General features: G+C 41.2%; 1 pseudogene; it reads left to right on the top strand.

The window, feature by feature from the left end:
* Positions 1 to 304: 304 nt before the first annotated feature.
* Positions 305 to 423, top strand: LOC133384598 (5S ribosomal RNA; annotated as a pseudogene).
* Positions 424 to 10,619: the final 10,196 nt, after the last annotated feature.

Here is a 10,619-nt window from a genome sequence, read left to right as displayed (position 1 = left end):
GTCCTTAAATGTATTTTCAGACTGTACAGGATTGCATGTAAACTGGGAGGGGTGCAGGTGAGTGATCTAATGACATGAAAAGATTTCCTTTGGAATATTTGCCTTACCTAAGTATTATACCTGCTGTCTCCAGTACCATGTATGAGTGTAAATTCCTGTTTCTGGGAAGAACTTGCTTATCCTGTGTGTGTTATATTTAACTGAACCATACATCAGCTTGGTGATCATTATTCCTAAGGGATTATTCCTTAGGTAAATCTTCAGTTTGGAACTTTCCTTATTATTCACTTACTAGTCAGCAGGTGCCTACAGCCATACTACCCCAAACACGCCTGATGTCGTCTGATCTCAGAAGCTAAGCAGGGTCAGGTCTGATTAGTACTTGGATGGGAGACCTCCTGGGAATCCCAGGTGCTGTAGCCTTAAAGGAAGGCAATGACAAACCACCTCTGAATACCTCTTACATGAAAATGCTATGAATATGTATATATATATATATATATAAAGATTCATAGGGTTGCCATAAGTCGTAATCAACTTGAAGGCATATAACAACAACAACAACAACAAAGTCAGCATGTATTTTCCTGAGGTCAGGAAACCAGTTCTGCTCATCTTGAAGCTGTGGGGTCAATGTGAGGGTTGTATGTCAGCATTCAGCTATGCCTTTATTAATATGAACCAAAGAATAAAACCCCAAAATATGTATACCCCTTTTACAATATGCATTTTTATGTACACTTTATCCCAGTATATGCATTTTGTACATATTTCCTGGCTGGAGACATGCACTGCAAAATTCAGAGGAGCATAATTTTGAAGGATGGCTGTGTTTTGCCATTAAGGCAAATTAGGGAGGTTCACCTTCAAATGTGAACTGAATCAAATTTCTCCTCCATCCCTACTCCCATCTAGATACTTGTCCTTACTCCTGACTATTGGAGTTCTAAAACAAACATATATTTTCTAATTCTACTTTGTCATTGGATAATTTTGTTTGCAACTTGAATCCTACCTACATGATTATTTGTTGTTAGATTGTATATCACACGTGCACCAACTAACTCACCAGTGCTAAGTGGTAATGGGAGGGGGCGGGAGAGTGATTGCCACTGGGTGGCAGAGGTGGAAGAGCTGGGGCTGCATAGCTCAGAAGCCACAATCGGACAACTGGGAAAGAGCCAACAGGGTCCAGTGCCAGGTGTTTTGTTGCCCAATATCCAGAATGTCTGTGCCACATTTGGTGCTTTTGGGTCTATGAATATAAATCATAGTGTAAATGCTCTTCTCCTGGACTTACTTGGGAGTCAGACCTAGAAGGATGGGCTATCTGAAATCAGCCAAGCTGAGCAGGGATGAGGTAGCTGGCCCTGCTTTGAGATGCTGTACTTCTGCCCCATTAAACAGATGGAGACATGGCAGGCATTATCCCAGAGAATGGCAAAGAGGGCAGAGCTAGAAGGGATATGTCTGGTCCACCCCTGATAAAATGTCCTCTCCTCTTCCTCTTCTGTGAGAGTTCCAGTCAGCAGATGAGATGCTGACCAAAGGAGACTGATGGGACTTACCCAATGGGGGCTGAAAGGAAACTAGAGTACTTCTCCCACTTCATAAAGCTCAGGGTGGGAAACCTTTTTTCAGACCGAGGTCCACAGTTCCATATGGGTAATCTTCCAGAGGCCACATGCAAGTGGTCGACAGGGTCAGAGGCAAGTGGCCAAAGCAAATAATGTAAAATTTACCTTTGTGTAATAGGGTAGTTTCTACATACACTTGCACCTGCTCTCTATTTTCCATCGAGGCAATCAAATGGCATTATTGGAGTTGAAGGACATACTCCAGCTAGGCAAAAATACCCAAGGACTGTATGAACCAGGGCTGGTGAGGAATATGTTTTTCTGTTTGTTCTAAAATATCAAATAAAACCAGAGATGTTCTCCTATACAATTACTCCCAGGCTCCACCCCTTGACTTTTCTTAAAGTAAAGAGGCAATATCAGACCCTGGGCACATAGGCAAATGAGCAGGAATTGCATAAAACACCACTTTAATTGGCAGAGCCAGCCAACGGTTTGCACAAGTATTCCTCTGCTGCAGCAACCCCCTGTGACGACTGGCCATGTCTGGAAATTACCAGTTTCTAAGCATGTCTCTAAATTTTAGTAAGAGTCTGTTTCCGTGTTGGAATTACTTTTTAATACGTTTTTAAACCTTTTTCTTTCCTTTTTTAAATGATATGTTTTTTAACCTTTTTTAAAGATGTCTTCAAAGCTTTTAAAAAAATGTTTTTAAAGGTGTTTTGTTTTAATCTATTTTAAAGTCTGTTTTTATGACATTTAATGTGTTGTTGTTGTTGTTGTTGTTATTAATAGTGCTTTTGTTTGCTGCCCTGGACTCGTGCTGGGAGGAAGGGCGGAATATAAATAAAATAATTAATTAATTAATTAAAAAATAAGAGTATATAGTATAGTTAGTATATACAGCAGGGAGATGTTTCTACATTACAAACCATCATTACACCATGACACCCCATTTAGTCTCATTTTCCAGCACTGTCCAGCACAACTCTCAAGGAAGCACATGGGCTTCTTCCCCTCCTAACAATAGAAAGGTAACAGCAAATTTTCCCTTCTCTGTACATGCCACAAATTGATTGTATCAACTCATCGGCTCTCGTTCTGATTTGTATAGGCATCCTTCCAAGATCTCTTTACCAAATCCTTAGCATGTTGCACTGCTGCATTATCAATAATTTCCCTAACCTTCTCATAGAATGATGCTCCCTTAGAGCACAACATTGAAAGGAAGTACGTGGCCAAATGTATTCAATCCAGTATTTTCTCAATTCTGCGAAACAGTACATATACTTTCTATGGATAACATTAACCATTGACTTCTTAGGGGAAAGTACAGCAGTTTCTGAAATATGAGCATTGGAATACAGTGTGTTTTATCTTGAGTTCGTCAAGAGCAACTACTCCAATCCATGTGCTATTGGATTTTTTAAAATAAAATAAAATTTTACTTTATTTTATCCATTCAGGATAGGATGGGTCAAATGTGTGAAGGAGAGAGGAGGTGGGTGGTTTTGACTTTTAAGTGTATTTTGTTTTGAGGCTTTATTGTACTTAGAAAAAAATATATAAAAATTATTATAAACAACTGAATCAAAACAACTTTTAATCAGTGTATGTAACATAATATATTTATTTATTCATTACATTTATATACCACCCCACAAATAAAATCAGAATTTTTTTTAAAGTATATATAACCAAATTGTAGGGTAGGCTTGCTAAATTAAAAGATTTTAGCAGATGTCTAAAACAGTATAGCAAGGACGCCTGCCTAATGTGAATAGGCAGGGAGTTCCAAAGCACAATTGATGCTAGGCTAAAAGACTGATTCCTCACAGTACTTGTAAAAGTACACACTCTACAGACAGAAGTGGTTGTGTAAGCATGTATGGGGCAAGGGAATCCTTCAGGTAAACTGGTCTCAAACTGTTAAGGGCTTTGTATACTAACAGTAATATCTTGAACTTGGCCCAGTAACAAATTGGCAGCTGGTTCAAAACCTCCCTCGTGCTCATACCACTGTTGGTTTTGCTCAACCACTTTGTTTTCATAACTCTTCTAAAATTCACCTGTGCAGTTAGTGGAAAACTGTCTCATCACTTGTCCTACTTATGGAAATGTATCTCATTAACACCTATCTTTATTCAATTATAACTCCCCATCTTTCCATGCAAAAATGACAAAAAGCTGTGAATGTTTACATCATTAAGCTAAACATTCAGGCCTCAATGACCTATTGATGCCCCTGCCTAAAACTGTGCATTGCAGACAAAATCTGCCTAATGGGTCTCAGAATTGTAGACTTACATCATTAGTTTCTTCCAAGCAACATAAAATATATTTTTCTAGAGTAGTGAGCATTATGTTCACTCTTGGCTGAAGTATTTTTTCATGGCCCATTAATAGGAACCAGGCAGCTATTAGGAGAAGTCCTTTACCTGCAAGTGCTCGTTTCAGTATCTTTAATGAAAAAGTTTGAATTTTTATTACCTGTCAAACCTTGACAAGGAAGTGCTAATGCAAGTTACTAAAATAGCACTCAGAATCTTATACTTTCCCAACAGTCATTTCTTATGTTTAAGTATTCCAAAGTTATAGTAGATTGTCAACTTGGCAATCCTTTCATACAAAGCAGCCCACAAGCAGGAAGAGATATACTGAGAAGTAGAGTCACAATGAGTTAATGTAATCATCCTTCAACCCTGCAGGCCAAGGGAAAATGTGATTTAAATCACTATTCATAAAGCAATGTGCTGTATGACTCAGCTTACACAACTGAATACAAGTTAAAATGTTATGGTCACCTAACACAGCACAGCACTCAACAGTGTCTGTTCTTGAAAGATACAAAGCTAAACCTGGAGGTAATAGCTTGAGCCAAAGGTAACAGTTCCCCAGTGACAGATCTGTTAAAAATAATTTAGGTAAATGAGAATACTTCAAAATCCACACAGAACTAAGTAAGCTATATGTATCTTCATTTCTCTCCCAACTGTCCTGATTATGATTACATCGAACCACATTCACCTGTGATTTCACTGCAGAAGAATTAGGCCATGTGTACTGGGATGTTTTTAAAACGCTAAAATATTTCTAGAAGATAAAATTTCAGGCCACTGAAAATGAAAGCTGGGGAGTATGTCTGAAGATGAGGCAGTATGAACAGTTATAAAAGCACTAGCTAATACTAATACTTCAACATGACCTATACATGATTTTTTAAAAGATTTCATGATATAATATTCTCAAGTGCAGAGGTTCCAGTGAACACACAGATCTCTATCAGGAGCAAGTGCTTCCCATTCATCAGAATATTAGAAAGAGTCCCAAGTGCATATATTTCTCGAGTGGGTGCATAAACTGACCTCAATATTTTAGTGAATGGCTGTGAAGGTTGGTCCATTAGGGTGAGCAGGTCTGCCCCACCAACTTCAGCCATCTCTCAACCAGCCCCCCTACCTTCCTTCTTATAACTAGTCCAGGGATTGGCCTTGGCTGTCATCTTCCTCCTTAATCTCAACTTTGCCGCAGTAGAACTCAACAGGCAGAAGGATGGAGGACAAACCTAGAATTAGCTGGCTCCACCTGCTATTGGCTCTGGCTCCCCTTACTGCTGGCCTCCCTGCCTTGGCCCTACCAGTCCCAATGGGGGCCAGCTACCACCAGTGAATGGGGACGCACCCGTATGCACTGGAATTCCATTCATTTATCAGAGCATATTGGCCTGTGATGGTAGGCTGCAGTGAGGAGAACTCCACATGCATACAGGCAATGGGGAGTTTGTGTCTCTTTTGTAGCAACGGCATGCCCAAAACTGCATTATGTGTGTATCATAAATCATTGCCTTTAACTGTTAAGTATAGACTTCAAGATCTGGTTTTATGTTTGGATTTCAGTTCCAGCTACTGAGAGAGGAGTATCTGACCCAGAAGGATAGATTATGAAATGCTGTCTGTATTACAAGCTCCAACCAAGATAGTACTGGGCAATCATGAACACTCTAGAGTAGTCCAGAAAGATAAACAAGTTTATTCAGCCCTACTTTAGAAATAAAATTTAATTTGTATTTTTTTAGGAATCATCTGAGCTTGAATTGACAGGGAAAAATCAAATTTATATGCTCCTAATTTGAATTTTTCTCAGCATTATCAATCATGAATATTCTTGAATTATGAATTTATCAAATTAATACCTAATATTAGTGCCTTAAAGTTAATTGGCAATAGTTGGGATTAGAGTTTTTTAAAGTGTCCTTCAAAGTAAAAAAGTTCAAAATTCTTTTTATAAAATATACCATTCTTGTTATGTTTGTAGTTGTAAAGCAACACATGAATCCAACAGCCATGATAAAATCAGAGCCTGGAAAAGTTACTTTTTTAAACTACAACTCTCATCAGCCCCTGCCAGCATGGCCACTGGATTGGGCTGATGGGAGTTGTGGTTCAAAAAAGTAACTTTTCCAAGCTCTGGATAAAATAAGCTTAATTTTACTGAGCTGACTGTCAAAGAACAAATGTAAAGAGTAAAAATGCAAAGTAGCGCAAGATTTAAAGAAACAGTGTATCACCAAGCTATATATGTAATTTGTACAAAATTTTGTTTCAGTCCCATTCTAGACACTATCACTATATACAGCAAGATCAACTACAGTCTTGTAGCATTTTAATGGAGAACAGATTTAGTGTGGCTTAAGCTTTTGTGGAGGCACAGCTGGTAAAGCACAGTGGGGAGGAGAGCCTGGCTCAGAGTCCAGAGTCTGTGAGTTCAAATCCCCGTTTGTGTCTCCTGGGTGTAAAGGGCCAGCTAAAGATCACCCCCACAGTGAGTGGCTCAGGGGTTACGTGCCCTGCCACCTGTGCAGCTGTGGGCAAGCTGCATAGTCCCAAGAAGCCCAGTTGCCCCCAGCTGGCAGTTGAGGACGAGGAAGGGGCTGGCTTGTGCAGCTGTGGCAAGCTGAGCAGGCCCTAGCCAGCTGGGGAGGACTAGCCTCAGAGGGAGGCAATGGTAAACCCCCTCTGAATACTGCTTACCATGAAAACCCTATTCATAGGGTAGCCATAAATTGGGATTGACTTGAAGGCAATCCCATAAGCTTTTGTGGACAGGCCTCTTAATCACTGCATGAAATGTTATCCTGAGTTGGTATATAAATGTATGTGTATTTTTATACACAAACACATATTGTACATATGTATATATACATATATAGATATGCAGAAATGGGAACAGGGAGAAAAAGATAGCTCCAGAGGGAGAAAGGGATAGCAATAGGAAGAGAGGAAACAGGTGTGAACAGGACAGATCCATATGTGATGGCTTCTGACAATGTTTGATTTGGTCCCAGCAGGTTTTCTGTCCCCATTCATCATCATCATCCTATCCATTTTGGTGTCCTTGATTGGAAAGTCCAAGGCAAAATATTTACATAACCCTTAGCAGCCAAGTTGGCCATAAGCTAAGCTAGCACCAAGGAGCACCTTTTGCATGGCCAAGGCAACCCGGTAAGTTAGACCATAATTTAGAGTTTTTACCATTGCAGCTTCTAGAATCAAAGTTGCAAGTCTCTGCTTAGATTTAAAAGTAACTTGTTCTATGGAATAAGAACTGTAACAAAGAATGAAAACTATAAAGAATGCCACATGTGTGTACACATGTGTACACATGTGTATGGTGTTCCCATGTATGTGTATAACAGATTCCATTGGATAGTCAATCTTGATTTTAAGTTTAAACAATTTCTTAGTTTCAAGGGTGCTCTCACTCTCTGCTTTTCCCCAGACAAGCTTTGTAGTATTTGCCATTATAATTGTCATATTAGCAATGTGACTTTTGACTTCTGAAGAGTTCCTCATGATGCCCATCATAATGTTTAGCCTTTATTAATACTGAATCCAATGGCTCATATTTCTGATTATCATTCCACTTTCTGGAACAATGTTTTATTTTAAAAAGTCTTTGATTTTGTTTATTTTTCTTGGTTCATGAAAAATAAAGTTTATGGTACACAGATGAGTTGGCAAAGGTAGAAAAAACATTAAATACTGATTAGGTTAAACTGCAAAGAGCAGGAGATATTTATTCCCTAATTTAAGACTATGTTTGATCATGCCAATACATATTTAAAACTAAAAACTTCATGTAAACCAATACCCCTAAGCAACGACCAACAAGAAAGACCATTGCCTGAGAAACTTGATAATAATTTTAGCAGAAAGCAACTGTGGTAAACAGAAATGAGGGCAAATAATAAAAAAATTAAAAGTGCATGTTACACATTGTAGGAAAGTGACAGATTCATGTCATTGTTTAAAATACTGAGATCTTTCAGGGCCCTGTTCCCTCAGGTTTTGCTTGGAACAACAAGAAAATCAGGACTTAACAGCTGAGAACTGAGTGATGATAAAGGAAATGCTTTTGAACCCAGTGTTCAGGACTTAGAACCAGCTTAGGGAAACAATGGGATACTAGTCATTTTCATTATGTGGGTTAGGTTGATCAGTTAGCTGATATAGCCAGTGCTTGGAGTGACTTAATTAATAAATCTCTGAATTACACCTGATATTAGTTCTATAATTTCCAGGTGAACTGAACTTGAATTAAGTTCCTTTTTGGTGGAACTTTGGGTGATGTTTAATTCAATTCAGTTCAATAATTTATATATATATTAGGGTTTCACTTAAGTCTGTGTTTGATTGTGTTACCATTTTTCTTATGGGAAACGTGATGCTACTTGCTGGGAAAAATACTTGCTGGGAAAAATAAATAAAACAGTTGTTCACATTACTTTGTGTGTCTATGCATGTTCTGAAGTTTTCTTAGCCTTCTTTTAATTTAAATTTTAAAAAGAGTTCAATTACAACCAAAATATTGTTGCATACCACCCCAGTTTCCGAACAGTGAGAGATCTCCAGGGGTCTCTGCACTTGCCTAGGGTTTGGTTTCCTTGGAAAGAAGATTAGCAGAGACTGCAGTGTTTTTTAGGAAATATGGTTGTTATTTACACATATTCCAACCTGAGCTTAACATGGAGGGGTTCAAAGCAATAGCAGTCCAATAGATCTTGCTTTTCCACAGCGCTTGGAAGTAACTAGTTACAAGTAACGAATTACTTGTAATTCATTACTTTTTTGAGTAATGAGTGGGTAATTCCTTTACATTTTGATTGTAATAGAACTAGGAGTAATTTTACTACTTTTGTGGAGTAATTGTAATGTTTCCAGAATTACTTTTGGGCATTACTTGGGGGGGAGCAGGGGAAGTCTTCTGCTCCTCTGATTTGTGGATGAAAATCATGTGCCTCAAACTGGGCTTCTGTGCAGTGTCGCTCTTTCCTCATGCTCTGTGGATGGGTAGGAGGCGACGAGGGAGGAGGCGGAGAGTGAGACAGAGTGGAGTGGAGTGGAGAAAACAATTATTTTAAAAAATGGATAGTGGTGGTGAAGAATGGAGTGGAGGAAAAAAGGATCCAGAGGTAGGGTTGCCAGGTCTCCGGTTTTCTGCCGGAGTCTCTGGCAAAAGGGGGCCATCTCCGGCCTCCGGCAATACTTTGTTTAAACTGGATGATCTCTGGCTTTTCATTGGCCCCCTCAGCCACGCATGCGTGATTGACACGCATGCATGATGGGTGTGGCTGGCCGCCTTCCCGCCCTTTGTCATTGAGGCAGGGAGAGCTGGTGCCACCGGGGCCGGGCTCTTTCTTCCCGGGCGGCAAGGCCAGGACACTCTGCATGCGCCCAGAGACGCCCTGCAGCCGAGGCCAGAGGTGCAGCCTGTCTTGGATGGGGCGGGCAGGAGCAGCAATGAGGGGCTGGCCCCGGGTGCGCGAGGCGGGTGCTGCTTAAAAGGCCGGTCGGGTGAGCGTGGTGCTGTCATTCTCCCTCCTGCTGTGGGCGCCGCTGGGCAGGAGTGGCCACAATGGAGCTCGGCAGTGGCGGTGGCGGTGGCAGCCACAGCGTCTCTGGCTGGGGGGGGCATCGCGGCCGCTGCTGCCCAGCAGCGCCCACAGCAGGAGGGGTGAAGCGGCCGGGCGTCCTTGGGGCTAAGAAGGAGCTGGCCCCATCCGGCATCCACTGCTGCTGTGGGTGGCAGGCTGGAGAGAGAGAGAGAAAGAGAGAGAGGCTAGAGAGAGAGAGACAGAGAGAGAGAGAGAGAGATATGCTGGAGAGAGAGAGAGAAAGAGAGAGATGCTGGAGAAAGAGAGAGATGCTGGAGAAAGAGAGAGATGCTGGAGAGAGAGACAGAAAGAGAGAGATGCTGGAGAGAGAAAGAGAGAGATGCTGGAGAGAGAGAGAGAAAGAGAGATGCTGGAGAAAGAGAGAGATGCTGGAGAAAGAGAGAGATGCTGGAGAGAGAGACAGAAAGAGAGAGAGGCTGGAGAGAGAAAGAGAGAGAGGCTGGAGAAAGAGAGAGATGCTGGAGAGAGAGAGAGAAAGAGAGAGATGCTGGAGAAAGAGAGAGATGCTGGAGAAAGAGAGAGATGCTGGAGAAAGAGAGAGTAAGAGAGAGGCTGGAGAGAGCCAAGCACCCTCCCCCCTTCTGGAGCCTCCCAGTATGGGAAGAAAGAAATGCCCAGAAAGAGTGGGTTGCACTTTAGGTAAAAGGGGGGTTGATAGCAAGCCCAGCTGAATGCATGAGCCTGAGGTTGGATGGTGTCCTGGCTAGGGTTTTTTGAAAGACTGGTTTTACGAAGGATATTTCCCTGTGATCCAAAAGACACATTTGAAAGTTGCAAGGGCAGGTGATCCTTCACTGCCACCCACCCACTCTCTTCTTTCTAAAAACCACACACCCTTCCAAAGCCCACAAAGTGGGCACCAGGACAGCTCCTTAAACCCAGAGCCAGAATTTGGGCAGATAAAGAGAGGGAGAGTATGGGGAGCTCTGAGTAAGAGTGCCTGTGACTTGGTTACTCTAACAATTTAGACATATTTGTTTGCAGCTAAATGAAGCCTTTCTGCTATGGGGGGAGGGAGGGAGCCCGAATCCCACGCCTTATACCCCATTCAGCCTTTTGCACAACACTGTGTGTATGAATTAAATTGA

The sequence above is a fragment of the Rhineura floridana genome, chromosome 4, assembly GCF_030035675.1.
Source record: "Rhineura floridana isolate rRhiFlo1 chromosome 4, rRhiFlo1.hap2, whole genome shotgun sequence".
NCBI lineage: Eukaryota > Metazoa > Chordata > Lepidosauria > Squamata > Rhineuridae > Rhineura > Rhineura floridana.
The sequence above is the reverse complement of the archived record's forward strand: the minus strand, read 5'-3'. Positions and strand labels throughout refer to the sequence as shown.